This window comes from Lissotriton helveticus, chromosome 1_1 (genome assembly GCF_964261635.1).
Source record: "Lissotriton helveticus chromosome 1_1, aLisHel1.1, whole genome shotgun sequence".
NCBI classification, from domain to species: Eukaryota; Metazoa; Chordata; class Amphibia; order Caudata; family Salamandridae; genus Lissotriton; species Lissotriton helveticus.
In genome coordinates this window covers 2,051,624,289-2,051,642,963 of record NC_136057.1, presented here as the reverse complement: position 1 = coordinate 2,051,642,963, position 18,675 = coordinate 2,051,624,289, and the positions used below count along the sequence as shown (strand labels likewise).

The window sequence follows — 18,675 nt, the reverse complement described above, 5'->3', positions numbered from 1 at the left end:
AACGAATCACAAGCTGTATAACACATTACACAGTTTCACCCAACATATACATTACTTTAGTCTCGCTGAGACAGCGCAATCAGCGCACGCGCTGCCAAACACGATACTTAAAAATGTGCCATGAGCCCTCTTGCAGAACCCATCCCCAGCCTAGGGGTAGGTGTAAATTAGGTACAGCACCTGAAACAGGCTCTGCTGCGAAGATCTGCCCCAGGAGGCACTGCATGGGATTATATTTATGAGTTTCTAGGAGATCTGAGTCTCTAATCAAAGCCAAGAATCATAAACTTAAATGGTTCATGTTATTCAAAATTGCCCATTGACACCCATTCCTGCTCACACTGCAAACGTGGCTGGTTATTAACACCCCTCGCGTAGACTATTGGAAAAATCAAAGGTGCAAGCAGCTGTATGCAAGAGAAAAACAAGTAATCAATTAGTGACTCATGGCAGGAAAACACCTACAAAGTAACATGTTAATATGCATATAACTGTTACCAGACACTACAAATACTGTATCTTATATTCACAGTAAAGACGGGGTTTCATGTAATGTGTGACTCCCGGCGTGCAAAACAACGTCACATTACATTCCGGCGTCTGTAGTTTGTGTGTAACATTGTATTTACTAGTTTTAAAAGACATAGATTGTGAAATGTCCGACATGCATGCTATGTGTAGGAGTCCCTGGCCGCACCCGCCCACTTCGGCATTTCCTCACTATCACATTTCCGGGTGACTCATCTGGAGTTTCCGCGGTTTTCACGTCCCTGCTTAAATACTTTCGGTTTTAGTTCCACTCACTGGAGTTGCAAGCAGGAGAAAGAAGATTGCCAGGAACAAAACATCTGGTAACATTGGAAGGTAACTTTACTCCGTTTATGTTTTGGAAACACTGGCTTTGTAGTCGGGGGCTGATGATTTTATCACCCTTCTTTTTCTTTTCTACAATGTGAATGTGTTCATGATGAGCCACTCTCACGTTAATGCCGTTCTCGGTCTTTTCAAGCAGTTCTGTCCCAAACCTTCTCGCAAATTATTTACAGTTATCAGCTTTTGTGATTTTTGTAAATTTGAGTTGCAGAATTAGTTCTCGAGCTATAAGTGGTGGTGATTGAAAACGTGAAGCGACTTCGATCGTTGTACACTCCAGAAACCAGTGCATGCTAGTCCGTTTACTACTTGCGTAGGGGCAGGAGAAAGCCACTAACTAGTCCTTGCCTAGTGTATGCCATGTTGTTCGACCATCACGTGAGATGGCTGTGTGATTCGATATAGACAACAGGGTAGTTTAGTAGGTAAAATGACAGTCGTAGTTACTACAATAATAGATTGTATTTTTGTTTTATAATGTATAGTATTATTTTTTAATTGTGATCTCTCATATGATATTTTGTCCTATGTATGCTATAATCTCTCCTTCAATAAACTTTAAAAAAAAATGATTGTCTTGCAGCTAGATTCATCAAAGACCCGTTTTGCGAGTCTTTAATAGCGATTCATAAGGAATCGCTATTAAGGACTTGCAAAACGGGATTCATGTAGGAATTGCAAAAAAATATTGCGATTCCTACATGTTCCTTATTTGCGATTAGCAAATTGCTAATCGCAAATAAGGAATAACTCCCCATTGCATTCCTATGGGCCTGTTGCTAATCGCAAATAAGGATGCGATTTAAAGGGTGCCAGGGGTGTCCAAAGGACACCCTGTAACACCCCTGAAATGCAACATTACACAGGTGTTGCGCACACACATGTCCAAAGGACATGTGTGTGTGTAACATGCAACAGAGAATAATGCACTAAAGTGCTTTTTTCAATTTTTTTCGCTATTTACCACGAAGTCTGACTTCGTGGTAAATAGCGGGCAAATATTGCGAATTCGCAATTTTAAATTGGTTAATGAATTGCTTTTAAGGAATCTCAAATAGAGATTCCTTAAATGCAATTCCTCGCTAAAATGCGAAATCTGTAATAGCGATTTTTGCATTTGGGATGATGAATCCCAAATGCAAAAATTGCGCTCGCAAAGGGCCAGATTCTGAGAATCTGGCCCTTTGCGAGCCGATTTTCCTTTTATGAATCTAGGTGATGGTGCTTTAAATTCTTGAAGTGAAGTAACTTCAACTGAGTATCTGTTTATTGTGATTTGTCTTTTGTAAGGCAGAAGTACCTTCAGTATTGATTCTCTACAGAAACACCTGTATGGAGTTAGACCTTTAATTTGTCATTTTTAACATATTTCCCATTGTCTCCTTAAAAGTAGTATCAGCTGTATCTATCAATTAACGTGATTCTTGACTATATTAATGTCCATACAAGGTGTTTTTAAATTCCTCATGATCTTACGTTTTAATCAGCAGGTATAAAGGGGTATCACACGCTGCACGTACTATAACAAAAGTATAGGAAAAAGTGAGGGATGGAATGCTCGAATTACTCTGCCGCTGGCAACTACTCTTGGCCACCTCCAAATCCGTCGTTATTTCGCACACCATGCCACCTCTTTGGTGTGCCACCTAAGTGGGGCGGATATGCACATGGTGTTACTGGAACCAAGTTATACCTGGCTGATGAGCCTTATTCAGGGCGAAACTGGTCCTTCGTTCCTTTTTTCTAGTACAGGGAGGACCTGGTCTGGCAGTTCAGGATGGATATTCCTATTGGAGCAGGGCCAGGACTGATTTGCATATGGCTGGGACCAGACTGAGGTGGCATAGTGTGCAAAGTAACTATGGACTTGATGCTGCCTCCAGCAAATACCATTAGTTGAGATTAATTCAAGCATTCTATCCATATTATTTTGCATACGCCAGCACATGTAAACTAATAGCACTGATAACCACCTTGTCCTGGCCACATTAACACACCATATTCAGACTAAATGTAAAAGCCTCATTCACAGTAACAGCCGCAGGCAGCACTGCACTTATTTACAGCATGCCACAAGCTCAGTGGGATCCACACACCTGCACAAAAAAATTAATTTTCCTGCTCCATAAAATAACCAAAGACCTGCGTAGCAATGCAGCATGTCTTGGACACATTTAAAGCACAGTCCTGTCTATCTAAGCAGCATGCTGAGCATGTGCACACTACAGCAGTAGGGATGAAAGTCGCATACCCAGACACATAGAACAACCAAAGGCCCGCAAAACAAAATCAGCATGTTTCGAGTCCAAAGTTAGAAAAAGATCATAGTAAGAGGCGAAAGGCACACCACGGTCCACATTTCATGATGGGTGCACTGTCCCTGTTTGCTTCTTTTTTTAACAGTAGAATAAATATAATAGGTTACAAACCTCGGATGCAGAGGGTATAAAATACAAATATTAACATGCCCCAGCCTCAATTTACTCCCCTGTTCCATTACTGCTGTTATTTTCTTGGCTTCTCAAACCCTTCCTCCACCTATCTAAGGGTGAATATATAGCCTGCCCATGCTTTCTTGCCCCCTCCCCTTGCAGTTGTAGAGTGCAATCTCTTGATTGTAGACTGCCATAAGCCGCGCTAGCGACTATGAAAAGGTAGGAGGATCAGAGTTCTTCCATCTTGTGGCTATTAATAATCTTAAGACTGCTGTACACATAAATAAAAAGTAATTTTCCGCGGTGTTCAGGCCAGCACAACTGCCATAACCCATTAACAACAGTGTAGAGGATAGGTTAATGCTCTTTCCTAGCAACTTCTCACAACAAGCATTGGCATAGCCAATAGGTCTCCCCTTTGGGCCCTTATAAGTGTTTAGCCAGGCAACAATTAATGTTGTTGCAGTAAGTATATTGTGCTGCATAACTAAATAGTTATAAGGTCCCAAAGGCGAGACCTATTGGCTATGCCAGTGCTTGTTTTAAAGTTAGAGCTATTGGCCTCGTAAATAGAAAGAGGATGCTCATACAGGCACTGAAGTGTTGTTGCTGTAGAAACAAAATTTGTGTGCAGATGTTACTTGTATAGGCAGAATATGTGAATGCAAGAGGTATTGAGTAATGATGCTGTGTGGCAAAAGGCACAGCTGCAGCATTTGAACTTCGGTTCCAATATTGTGGAGGTCATGAATATTTAGCCACTTAAGTGATGGTACTAAAGGAGATAGGATGACAGCTAACTCCTCCACTTCGCTGTTCACATCTCCAGAAGTTCACAAAATACTCCAAAAGAGGCAAAATCTTAAATTGACTTTTTTTTTGCAGTTGTATATAGCGTAAGCTAGCCTGAAGATATTGGTGCGCTTTACAGGAGCACTATACATTACACAAGGACTTATGATAGTATTATTGTAACTTAACAATTTAAATGTTTTGCCACATCTGCAGTGAGAGTTAGCGAAGATTGACATGGAGGCCAATATATACCGCGCTGGAGGTATGCGGGAGAGGATGAAAGAGAGCAGGAAGTGGCTGCCACGGTGCATTCACAGCAGCAGTGATAAGAGCAATAGTCTGGAGTAAGGCAGCCATTTTATAAGTGAGCAAAAGTATGGCAAAGCACAATGCGAATAATGAACTTTGGGAGGTGAGCCGCGCCCTGCAAAACAAAGACCGGTGCAGCCACCATACTTAAAGATAACATGCGGCATGCTAATCTGGAAGTGCTCAGTGTGAAACAAAAAATAAATAAAATGTTTGTCTATCTTATATTGCAAATTGGATCGGAAGGATGCACAGCGCTGATTAGAGAAAAGAGTTGGTCACCCAATTATGTAGGTGACCAACTCTTTTCTCCAATCAGCGCTGTGCATCCTTCCGATCCAATTTGCATTATTCGATATAGCGTCCACAGGAGAGATAGCACGCCTTCATAAACTTTTCAAAAAAACACAACGATATCATGAGCAACTATGAGGACATATCTAAGAGTACCGAGGCCAGGGCCTCTACGTTCGCGTTTGATGCAAAAGACGTTGATCAAATCTATTCCCTAATCAGGGAGGAACTAACACATGAACCCACGAGTCGGTCTAAGGAGCAAAACATAAGACAGCTACTTTATCTCTCAAAAAGGAAGACTAACCAACAACTCCATGCCAGCACTCTTGTTAAATATCACCGTAACCAACGCATACCACGAGGACTAAGAATTGCACTGAAACCATCCCTTTGCAAACACTCCAAAAAGTTTCAGGAACGATGGTATGAAATCTTAAATAAATGCTCACTAGACTTGATCCTCCTAATAATTCAAGAGTTATCTACTATCCTTGAGGAACTCACAGCAGAAATTGAAGAAACAACTACAGATCTTTCCAAAATGCTGACAGAAGACGAATTAAAAACCACTTTGGAGGACATTAAAAACCAAATAGAACGCCATTCGAGAGAGATAAACGAACGCAAAATTCGTAAATTCAAGAGGGACACCCTCGACTACAGACTGGGTGAAGTCTATTCATGGGCTGATATTTATGCCCAAAAACGTAGAAACCGCCCATATAACTCCAACACTGACACCTCATCAACAGACAGCGAATCAACACAAAAACCACGTAAAACTCAAGCAACCCGGGTCCCGCAGGATCAAACAACACCAGAGGAACCAACTACGAGCAAAACCCCTAACATCAATCCTTTTTTAGAACAGGGCCAAAGCCAAAAAGGAGGGTGTACAGTCATAATATCGAGTCAATTATTTCGACTGGACAGAATATCGAGTAAAAAATATAGAATGGACATAATATCGACTAGACATAATATAGACAACAAAAATATCGACTAGAGAAAATTAATATCGAATAGAATGGACATAATATCGAATCAAAAATATAGAATGGACATAATATCGACTAGACATAATATAGACAACAAAAATATCGAATTTAAGGTAAGTTAATAATAATTTTTATTTTTTGTGTAATATAAGTCTGTAGCGGGTTGTGGGTTTATAGGGGAATAGGGTGGGAAGTAATTTAATTCTAATTAATTAAATATGTTAATTTATTTATTGATATATATTTAGAATTAATTGTTAATTAATTATTAATTGGTAATTAATTAAAATATAATTGGTAATTAATTATAATTGATTAATTGATAAATATTTTAATTTTAGTAATTTATTTTCTGTAGCGGGTTGTGGGTTTATAGGGGAATAGGGTGGGAAGTAATTTAATTATAATTAATTAAATATGTTAATTTATTTATTGATAATAATTTAGAATTAATTGTTAATTAATTATTAATTGGTAATTAATTAAAATATAATTGGTAATTAATTATAATTGATTAATTGATAAATATTTTAATTTTAGTAATTTATTTTCTGTAGCGGGTTGTGGGTTTATAGGGGAATAGGGTGGGAAGTAATTTAATTATAATTAATTAAATATGTTAATTTATTTATTGATATTTTTAAAAAATTAATTGTTAATTAATTATTAATTGGTAATTAATTAAAATATTATTGGTAATTAATTATAATTGATTAATTGATAAATATTTTAATTTTAGGGTTCAGGGTCAGTTGTCAGTTTTTGGGTAAAGGGGTATTTTTAGGGTTCAGGGTCAGTTTTCAGTTTTTGGGTAAAGGGGTATTTTTAGGGTTCAGGGTCAGTTTTCAGTTTTTGGGGTAAAGGGGTATTTTTAGGGTTCAGGGTCAGTTTTCAGTTTGTAGGTAAAGGGGTATTTTTAGGGTTCAGGGTCAGTTTTCAGTTTTTGGGTAAAGGGGTATTTTTAGGGTTCAGGGTCAGTTTTCAGTTTTTGGGTAAAGGGGTATTTTTAGGGTTCAGGGTCAGTTTTCAGTTTTTGGGTAAAGGGGTATTTTTAGGGTTCAGGGTCAGTTTTCAGTTTTTGGGGTAAAGGGGTATTTTTAGGGTTCAGGGTCAGTTTTCAGTTTGTAGGTAAAGGGGTATTTTTAGGGTTCAGGGTCAGTTTTCAGTTTTTGGGTAAAGGGGTATTTTTAGGGTTCAGGGTCAGTTTTCAGTTTTTGGGGTAAAGGGGTATTTTTAGGGTTCAGGGTCAGTTTTCAGTTTGTAGGTAAAGGGGTATTTTTAGGGTTCAGGGTCAGTTTTCAGTTTTTGGGTAAAGGGGTATTTTTAGGGTTCAGGGTCAGTTTTCAGTTTTTGGGGTAAAGGGGTATTTTTAGGGTTCAGGGTCAGTTTTCAGTTTGTAGGTAAAGGGGTATTTTTAGGGTTCAGGGTCAGTTTTCAGTTTTTGGGTAAAGGGGTATTTTTAGGGTTCAGGGTCAGTTTTCAGTTTTCGGGTAAAGGGGTATTTTTAGGGTTCAGGGTCAGTTTTCAGTTTATGGGTAAAGGGGTATTTTTAGGGTTCAGGGTCAGTTTTGGGTTTTTGGGGTACAGGGGTACTTTGTAAAAATAAAGTAAAATTACATTTAAATTACATTTATTTAATAAAATTAAATTATATTAAATTATATTATAATATTTTGTATTAATTTATATTCAAAAAATTATTATATAATTACCAATACTTATGTTGTAATGGTACGCGTTGTAAAGGTATATGCGTTGTAAAATCTTGCGTTGTAAATGTATGCGTTGTAAAAGTTTTTGCGTTGTAAAAGTTTTGTTGTAATGGTAGGCGTTGTAAAAGTATGCGTTGTAACGTCATACATCCCTGGAGTGGGAATAGTAATTTTAACCTCTACGCTATCCAGCGCTTTCCCTACTGTTGCACCCACTGGAGTGGGAGTAGTAAATTTTACCTCTACGCTATCCAACACTTTTGCTAATGTTGAACTCACTATAGTTGTAACAATAAATTTTAAACATTTTCTAAAATGTTATATATGTTTATTTAATAATATGTTTAAATATATATATATATATATATATATATATATATATATATATATATATATATATATATATATATGTGTGTGTGTAATTTTTGGTGATATAATTTTTTTATTATATAAATTATTTATTAAAATTATATTTTTTAATAATTATTTCTAAGTTTATATTAAATATATTTATTACTATATTAGTTTTAACTTACTTTTAAGACATTTTAAAAAATCGATATTTTGACAGTCTATATTTTTGTAAGTCGATATTTTGGAGTCGATATTTTGGTACTTACCTGTTTGAAGATAGGGAGTCGATATTTTGTCAATCGATATTTTTGACTCGATATTTGTGTATCTCGATATTTGTGTCGTCGATATTATGTCAGTGATCCAAAAAGGAGACCCAGGAGAGGGAAAAGACAAGGACAAAGAAAGAGATCCTCCGACCACTCGGAGCACCACAGCTACAACCAAAGACAAGGAGAAGGAGAAGAAACCCAAAAAGAACCCATGACAGAACAACTAGTTATTAACATCAGTAACCAAAACTTCAACTCCTATGAGTTAGGATTACTTCAGAAGGGAACCTCCTTCGTACCGACTACTTCAACAGACCATCTAGAATTGGAAGTAAGCTTTTTCAAGCTAATGCGAAAACTCAGACTTAGACACTTCTTTGACAACATTGTACAGGAGCGTCCTCAACAAGACACAGATCAACTATTGGGACTACGTCCCCAGAGCTCCTTTCAAGCACCTGTAAGCCACAAGACACTGGATCTATTCGAAACTATTGTCAAACAAGATCTTAGCAAGATCAAACATACCAAACCCAAAACAAGGAACATCACACTAAAGGACCTTGACACATTACACAAACTGGCAGCTAATGATCAAATAACATTCACCAAAGCAGACAAAGGTGGAGCAATCGTGATCATGGACGCCACCATGTATGATAACAAAATGATGGAACATGTCTCAGACATCAACACCTACCTCAGATTGGACCATAACCCGACAGGGGAATATTCGAAAACACTAAAGACCATCATTGACCGAGCGCATAACCAGGGCGTTATTACAGAGAGGACAAAAAACTTTTTAATCACCTCTAATCCTAGAAGCCCATCATTGCGATTAGTGCCGAAAATTCACAAAAATCTGAGAGACCCACCAATGAGACCAATTGTTTCCACTTGCGGAAGCATACATGAACCAATAGGTCAACTGATTGACAAATACCTACAACCCACAGTGCAATCCATGCAAACCTTTATTAAGGACACTTCTCAATTTTTATTGAGATTACAACAAACACCTCGGAATCCTAACGAGAAGTTGACCTTATGTACTGCAGACGTGTGCAGTCTATACACGAGTATACAGCAAAGGGGGTGGTGATGAACAGAGTGTCTGAATTAAGCAGACCACTCTTACCCAGTCCAAAGATCAGGGCTTGATCCATCACCGTTATTTAGCTCACTGCCCCATCCCAGCTCAGAACCTGGCTATATGCAAATTAGTCTGTCCCTGGCCCAGTGCATCATGGGAACAGGGCAGACCAAACTACCAAGTCAATTCTTCACCAGAAAGGAGACCAGCTTCCGGGGACCGGTTTCTGGCATTTAAGCCGTCGTCGGCCCGGCTTGCTTGAATCCTGATGGAGCAGTGAGCAAGGGACTCATGTCTGAGTATACCCTGCCACACCTATAGTGGCCAAAAATGATTCAGAAAAGGGGGTGGTGATGAACAGAGTGTCTGAATTAAGCAGACCACTCTTACCCAGTCGGAAGATCAGGGCTTGATCCATCACCGTTATTTAGCTCACTGCCCCATCCCAGCTCAGAACCTGGCTATATGCAAATTAGTCTGTCCCTGGCCCAGTGCATCATGGGAACAGGGCAGACCAAACTACCAAGCCAATTCTTCACCAGAAAGGAGACAAGCTTCCGGGGACCGGTTTCTGGCATTTTTGACTGGGTGAGAGTACTCTGCTTAATTCAGAGACTCTGTCCATCACCACCCCTTGCTGTAAATAATTTTGTCCACCCTAAGCGTGGAAGGGTATACTCAGATGTGAGTCCCTTGCTCATTGCACCATCAGGATTCAAGCAAGCCGGGCCGAAGACGGCTGTAATGCCAGAAACCGGTCCCCGGAAGCTTGTTTCCTTCCCAGTGTAAGAATTGGCTTTTGTAGTCTGGTCTGCCCTGTTCCCATGATGCACTGGGCCAGGGACAGACTAATTTGCATACAGCCAGGTTCTGAAACTGGGATGGTGCAATGAGCTAAAAAACGGTGTTGGATCTAGCCCTGATCTTTTGACTGGGTGAGAGTACTCTGCTTAATTCAGAGACTCTGTCCATCACCACCCCTTGCTGTAAATATACACGAGTATACCCCATGACATGGGAATTGAAGCTATGGAAGCAGCACTCCTGAACACCGAATTGGATCGAGACTTTCAGACGTTTCTAATGGAACTTATGTGTTTTACTTTATATCACAGCTACTTTAAAGTCAAAGAAAATTGGTATCAACAACTCACTGGGATGGCCATGGGCAATTCGGCCGCACCCGTGTATGCAAATATCTTCATGAAGTGGTATGAGAAACAACACATTCTCACTAAAACAGTATGGACCAACAATTTGAGGATGATAATCAGATACATTGATGATTTTTTCATAATTTGGAACAACTCGGAGGAGACACTACGAACTGAACTCACCAGGTTCAACGAGATAGATCAAAGAATCCAACTCACTTGGGATATATCAGACACCTCTGTCAATTTTCTGGATGTAAAAATAACTGTAACCCAAGAGGGTTTCACAACGGAACTTTATGTCAAACCGACAGACAGGAACAACATGTTACTACATTCAAGCTTCCATGAACCCAATTTGATAAGAAATTTACCATTTTCACAAATGGCCAGAGTAAAAAGGATTACCTCTGATGACACAACCCTAACGGCTAGTCTCAATGAAATGACCAACAAGTTCATTAATAGGGGTTACCCACGAACCCTTGTGGAAGAAACCAAAGTAAGGATCACTACTATCGACAGGACTAAGCTTTTAACCCCAAAAATCAAATCAGATCAAACACGCACTGTGGTGGTTTCTAAATTTTCTACTGCCAGTAAAAAATTCAAACATGCTATATTGAAACATTGGCCAATACTCAATATTGAACCTGATTTCAAACACTCATTTAGCCAACCACCCCTTTTCGCTTACACCAGGGCCAAGAACTTGGGAGAAATCCTACAGGAGAAACACACTGAGACTATTACATACTCTGGAACAAAACCTTGCTTGAACTGTGGCAACTGCAACAGTATAATTAGAGGAAACATCATCTATCACCCCATGCAAGGTAATGCCATCAAACTAAGGGTTAATGCCACCTGTGATACCAGCAACTTGATATATGGGATAAGATGCCCATGCGGTAAGATGTATGTCGGCAAGACAGAACGACGCATCAAGGTGCGCCTCACGGAACACAAGTCTAACATCCGACTTAAAAACACGAAGTCAGCACTATCCTCACATTACGTTGAACTACAACACAATGTGTCACAAATTAAATACATCATCCTTGAAACTGTGCACAAAACTGAGGGGGTAGACAACAACAAACACCTCCTTAGGAGAGAGAACTTCTGGATTCAGAGACTGTCGACCCAAAAACCGATGGGGTTGAATGAAAGAATCGAATTGTCTTGTTACCTGTAAATATTGCTTCATTGACCTTACCTTGTGATTATTGTGTTTGTTCACTTTCACACTGACACTGTTCATTAGCACTTACCCTGTAACTCCCATTTATATTTAGTCCCCTTACATCACTCACTAGCCCCCACGCCAACTGTTATCCCAGTCACCCCCAACTGAACTTCAGACTCGCACATAATTTAATTATTTTTTCACAATCATGCCGTTTTTTACACAGATCTCACTCTCAACGTTATATTTTTCAATCTTTATTAATCGGTTTTATCCTACCACTATTATGTAAACATTGTCGACCCGCATGATAGATGAGTCTTTTCACCTTTTCTACTACGTGACGTGTCACGTGACCGGAACTTTTCAAATATCTAAAACGCGGCCAGAATCTTCTGTGCCGGCGTTCTTTGAGACGACCAGACGGACTACAAATCTTCTTAACCGTATTTCAGGTTAGTCATACACACCCGACAGAGTTCAGCTCTGAGCGTTTTACCTTAGTACTCGACCAGCTCGCGCTGATTGCATTTTGTCCGTTTCTTTCAGAATCGACCAAACTTTACGGAACAGGCATGTAAGTGACACGCCGCCCTAGCATTTCTTATCACGCCGCTTGCCCATAACCACCCCCAAATACGTAGGATTTCTCTGTACTACCATAGAATGATGTGGTTTTTTTCCCCCATTCACTCATCGACAACATGCATAATTTGTGATATAATTGATAACATGATTAAGCTTATGTATATGTTGGCTTGTTTATTTTTATACACAGTCAGATGGATATAAACTTCACTAATGCCCATTTATATCATTGTTTCACAGTGTCAATTCCCTGATGAAGGGCATGTTGTTAATGCCCGAAATGCATTGGACTCATTCTAAAGACATTGCCTGAAATGAATATTGTTAACAAAAATTTGCATATGAAATGATTTTGAAAAATCGAAAATTATGATGAAATACAAACGCACCTAAAGATAAACTTACTGTATGGAAGTCTTTTTTCACCATAAAAGATAACTAATGTGTGTGCCTGCTAAGGGATGAAGCCAGAGATCCTCTAGCTTCACTTTCTAACGCATGTCTATCTTATATAACATCATGTAAGGAAAACCATAGTACATAATCCCCAACTCCTGTAGATTAAACAATACTTCACATGAATACAATATAATATTAGGGAGGTTGAGGGTCGTGGCTTGAGTAGCCATCATGGCGGGAGTGCTCTAAGTGAGCTATGCTCTTTGCCCCGTTTATCCGGTGATTATTCTACGGTGAAACCTGCTCTGTGCCCGCAGAGTCCCTTCCCGTGCTTCCTGATTGCCCTGTTGTGCCTGAAGGAGAAGGCACCACTGCGAACAGCATTGTGGCAGGACTGGGGGCCCATTCTACAACGGCTAGGAGTTAGGCCAAGGTCCGAGAGGAAAGGCTGCTTGCGCTAAGCTGCTGACATCCGGGGCTGAGAGGTGAGGAGGTGGAGCCGATTCCCGGATGCAAACTGCAGAGTGGTGATTTAGTGGGCCATGGACTGTGATGCCCTGTGGTGTCGTGACTCCCCTGGCTGCCCCCATGAAGCTGCAGGAGTGGTGCGATGCATGTGTGTGCTGGGAGCCAAGTGTGGAGCATTCGGAGGCGCTGTGAGTGTGACCTTCTCCCTAGTTACTGCTGACAAGGGACGGGGGTTGCCCAAGGGAGCCTGAGAGTGTACACTGCTTGTTGTAGCTACCCCCCCTGTTTCTGGCACCTCACTGGATTGGCACAGCTGAGGTGCAAGTTGCTCCATTTGTGTGGACCTAGGCGCCGTCCGCTTCTGGTGCACAGTGCGAAGCAAGGAGGCGGAGTGTGGCTGCGCCTGTATCGTTGCTGGTCTGAAGTCGGCTGGACCCTGTCTGCTAATTCAACACCACTGAACTGCGAGCGGCCGCGCTCGTGAGAAAGCACAAATCTCGGCCGCAGGAAGAAAATAAAAGTGAGCGGCCGGGCTTGTAAAAAAAAAACATGGCAAAAGTGAAAGCAGGTGTCGCGCGCACCGGCAAAGAAGCGAGACGCGTGTGACAGCAAAAGGAAAAAAAAGACACGCTCTGTGATGAGGGAGGGGCAGGGAGTTTGCGCGAGCAAAACAAAGAGGCAGACAGATGGACAGATGGCGGCTGCGCGCGTGCAGGCAAGTATTAGGCTACCAAAAGCCTGTGGCAACACTTTGTCCCACACACTAAGGGGCCGATTAGGATGGCGGACGGACTTGCGTCCGTCCGCCATCCCAGAGGTGGAGGGACTGTCCGCATGGACTGCGGAGGTCCCTCCATGCAAATCAGGATGTGACCGCCACCCTGGCGGCCACATCCTGGTTATTTAACATTGCGGCGGGTGCTGCTTCAAGCAGCACCCGCCGCAATGTTAAAAGTGCATGTGTAACATTTACATGCACAAAGCGGCAGGCACCATGCGGTGCCTGCCGCTTTGTGCATGTAAATGCTGGGGGGTACCATAGGTACCCCCCATGTGCACCCCCCACCCGCCTACGCCCTGGGGGCCCGCAACGGGCCCCCAATAGCAAAAGAGGAACCGTCCGCATGGACTGCGGAGGTCCCTCCATGCAAATCAGGATGTGACCGCCACCCTGGCGGTCACATCCTGGTTATTTAACATTGCGGCGGGTGCTGCTTCAAGCAGCACCCGCCGCAATGTTAAAAGTGCATGTGTAACATTTACATGCACAAAGCGGCAGGCACCATGCGGTGCCTGCCGCTTTGTGCATGTAAATGCTGGGGGGTACCATAGGTACCCCCCATGTGCACCCCCCACCCGCCTACGCCCTGGGGGCCCGCAACGGGCCCCCAATAGCAAAAGTACACATGCTTTTCCACGGCGGAAAAACCGCCGCGGAAAAGCATGTTTACTAATGCTTCCTAATTTGGCTGGCGGTGTCTGATAGACACTGCCAGCCAAAGGAGAGCTTTTCCGCCGCGGTTGTAATCCGACCGTGGCGGAAAAGCAGCGGACAGAATCCAAGACCCACCAGCCATCGTAATGCGGCGGTGGGTCTTTGGTGACTCCGCAGAGGATTTTCCGCCTCCGCCGGCCCGGAGGAGGCGGAAAATCCTCTATCATAATCGGCCCCTAAATGTCTCACAGTTCAGTGCATGCGCTGCCTCAGCGAGACCTAAAAATTAGTTACCTGCTTCTTTACGGGAAGCAATCTATCACAATCAGAGAACATGTGAACTATTGTTGCTGGTCCTTGACCGCATTTTGGGCAACTATCATCTTCCCTCATACCTCAACTAAACAGTTTAGCTGGGGTGAAATAGAGGTTAAATAACATCTTAAAGTGCTGAGCCTTGAGACTTGTTGAGCGGGGAATTTTGCCTGCTATTAACAGGGACATACACACATCTACATCCGGGTCATGTAATTTCCCTGCCCATCCCGATTCAATTTCCTCCAGATCATCCTGGATACTTTTGAGCAAGAGGCCATAAATATTCCTGATCCTGTTACTGCTCCCAGCTGCTAACTCTACTAAAGGAATTTTTCCCCCCGGGGATACCGTTGATCCTTGTCCGACAAAGTACTCACGGATTTGAACATATTTAAAATAATGCCTGGGCGAGATTCCATAAACGTGAGTAACTGACCTGCTTCACACAGGTTGCCTACCCTTGTTAAATCTAGTTGCTCCCATTGCCTACCCATCAGATCATTAAAGGAATGTGGAAGGTCTTGTGCATGCCATAGTGAAGTATTATAATTTACTTTGGGAATTTTCATAGCCTTCTGCACCTTTTTCCATACTTACCGGGTGCTATACATAACCTTTGATCAGAGCTTCTTTTAATAGCTTGATTTGGTCTGACGCATGAGCACCCCCTTGGCACCCTTTCCAATAGTGAGTTCAAATATAGTCGGGATCTTATCCTCCTCAATATCTTGGCTCAGGGAGAAACTAAATAGAGTCTACATCTGGTGGAGTAGACATGCCCAGTGATAAAATCCAATATTAGGGATTGCTAGCCCACCCTGAGTCTACGGAAGTGACATATATTAAAGAACTTCTAACTTTCCCATACTGCCAGATAAACCTTGAGAAGATACCTTCCAGCGTTTTTAGGATTTCTAAATGTATCATAAATGGAATGGAGCGAAAGAGGTACTGAATTTTGGGCAGCATTGTCATTTTAAGATCATTTTCCCTTTCATCTACTGACAAGTGCAGTCTATCTATTCTTTTCAAACAACAAAAATAGTCTTAATTATTGCCTCGAAATTGATTTTGATTATGTGTTGATTGCTGAACTAATACTTACCCCAGTTATGTAGCATTCTGTACACTCTGTGGGTCATTAAAATCTAAATTGTTTGTACAGACAATGAGAGTCTTGTCTACATTTAGGGAGTAGCCTGATACCTGCCCAAATTCCTTTGCTTTTTTTTATTGTCAAAAAGAAGTACAGTCAGAATCAAGAAAGCAAAACATTCTATAAAAAAGACCAAACAAACACAAACACAAGCAATAGGAGCTCTTCCTATAACATTTAACCGACGTTAAACAAATATTTTACAACTCTTCTAGGCGCCCCCATATGGACCTATCTTTTGTAGAGCTTGTATACCCCTTGCTTCTGGCAGGGCTTTTTCACTTTCCCAGTTTCCTTAAGAATTAACCACCATTCGATTTCCTTAGGGGGTTTTGGAGAGATCCAGGCTCTGGCTATTGCCAACCGGGCAGCCATCAGCATAATTGTCAATATAGGGCTGTTCCGGCCACAGTCTTCCTTATACCCCAGCATCTTTTCAGATGTTGAAAGCATGATGTCCCGGCCAAGTCTATAGCTAATTGCTACTGATATGTTATCCCAAAACAACTTTAAGGCAGGGCACCTAACAAACATATGAACAATGCCGGCTGCATATAGCCCGCATTTCGGGCAATTTTGACATGTCCCTCCATGAACCCCTCCACATCCAACTCCACCTTCAGACCATCTGGCAATCCTTTCCGATGTATAGTACAGTAAACAAAGTGTCCGAAATTGCTGCAGACATAAATTTACAGAGTGTACGGATCGGGCAGTCATATCCAAAGCAATCTTCATGTTCTCAATAGTAATATTTCCCCCCAAAACTCACTCCACTTAGACGCCAGTTTCTCGCATCCCTTTGCTCTATTTTGACAGAAAATTTAATATGCTTTACTGATGGTGTCCTGACCATTCTGGGCGTACATACATTCCCACATATCTGACCCGACAACACACCGAACTGCAAGGTTTCTAACAAAGTAGTCCCTAACCTGTAAATATAAAAAAAAACAGACGTTGCGGGATATCAAATATCAGTTGGAGATTCTGGAATGTCTTAAAACCATTACAGTCATATAGTTGACCACAGGAATGCACCCCATACCTAGCCCATTGACGAGCCGTACCATCCTGAAAAATTCCAGGCAGCATTGGGTTGCCCCACGTAGGAAGTCTGCTATGTACAAAATGTAGAAAGAATCTAGTTTTAATACCCTGCTATATATGTACACAATCCCTTACTGTCTTAAACCGTACCAGCTTAAAATAATTGGGGTCATTAATTCGATATAAGAACATCTGGCTCTCCCAACCCCAAGAACCAGCCAATACCAAAAATCTGTTTGCTCAGGGTTCAGAAGACTACGTAAGCGACTAACAAAAGCACCCCAAAAAGAAAGTTTAAAATCAGGGTGATCCAAGCCACCTTGATTATAAGGGAGCTCCATCAATCCAATAGCACGTCTTGACTTCTTATAGCCCCAAATGAAACTGCTCAAAACTCCATCTAGCTTCTTGAAAAAAAACAGGAATTCGAAGTGGGATGGATCTAAAAAGGTAAAGAAACTTGGTAAGAATCTTCATTTTTATAATATTGCATCTACCCAAGATGCTAAGTGGAAGCTTATACCCCACCTTCAGTTGTTTAGTGACTGTGGATAATAAAGAGACATAATTAAGGAAATGTATAAGCTCGACTTTAGATGTAATTTGTACCCCCAGATATGTAACCCTCGGACAAGCCCCCTCAATCGGAACTTCTGGCTGGAAATTAAGCGGGACTTGAGTTTTATTGCTATTCAGCTTATAGCTGGAGAAGCAGCCAAACCGCTTAGCCTCTCTATTGATATTTCCTAAGGCCTCCTTTGGCTTCTCCATAAAAATACCTATATCATCGGCATATGCCGTAAGTTTCAGAGGACGCTGCTCGAGAATCAATGGGCAAATCAGATTGTTAGCCAGCAGTGTTCGAATAAATGGCTCTATATAAAGAGCAAATAAAAGAGGGAGAGGGGCAGCCCTGCTGTGTACCGCACCGGATAGCAAAAAGGGAATGGTTTGAACATTTGAATACTGCAGTTTATCCATCGGATTATGATACATAGCGTCAACCAGTTTCCGGAAGTTTGCCTTGACCCCAAATTCAGTGAGTGTTGCCCAAAGATACTCCCAGGCCAACCGGTCTAATGCCTTTTCAGCATCCAATAAGACCATGCCTAGTTCAGTTTTTAGCTTCCCCGCTGCATCAAACGCTGCTATTGCCATGTTAACATGGGCAGTTTTATCTCTCCCATGAATAAACCCATGCTGCTGGGGAGAAACCAGGCTGGCCATCATTGGAGCTAACTGGGTGGACAATATCTTAGCAAACACCTTTGCATCTACGTTGATTAAAGAAATTGGGCAGTACAAAGCCCGTTCCTCTGGATCGTTATCTTTTTTGAAAAAAAAAGAGTATGTTAGCCATATTCCAGGAGTCTGGAACTCGTCCTGTGATCCCTACTTGAGAAATTACATCCCGCAAAATTTCTTTGCAATAGCCGTGGCCTCATTAATCGCATTAGCAGGATCCGTTGCTAAAATGGCAACATCGTCTGCATATGCCCATATCTTGGTTTCAAAACCACTAGAGACTACAGATTTGATTATCTGGCTCCTTATAAGTTTTTCAGTCGGGGTTTATATATAGGGCAAACAATAAAGCGGAGCAGGGGCAACCCTGTCTCGTCCCCCTTGATATTGCGATATTAACTGAAGTCTCCCCCATCATGGGAAGATGGGCCCTGGGATTAACATACATTGCCCTATGCCCTATTAATTCTTGACCCAAAACCTTTCTGCTCTAACAACCTCTATAAAAAAAACATGCCACCAGGTCAAATGC

At 41.6% G+C, this 18,675-nt stretch overlaps 1 protein-coding gene across 2 annotated transcripts in view; it reads left to right on the top strand.

Annotated features, from left to right (window-relative positions):
* LOC144755726 (interferon-induced protein 44-like) overlaps positions 1-18,675 on the top strand; it is a 210,437-nt gene that overhangs the window by 48,569 nt on the left and 143,193 nt on the right. The window contains exon 1 of one of the 2 annotated variants that reach the window (XM_078644929.1): positions 766-864. The exons of the other annotated variant lie outside the window; for it this stretch is intronic. The gene's annotated coding sequence lies outside the window, so the exon portion shown is untranslated. Of the gene's footprint in view, positions 1-765; positions 865-18,675 lie in introns of those variants that run through there. 2 annotated transcript variants of the gene reach the window in all.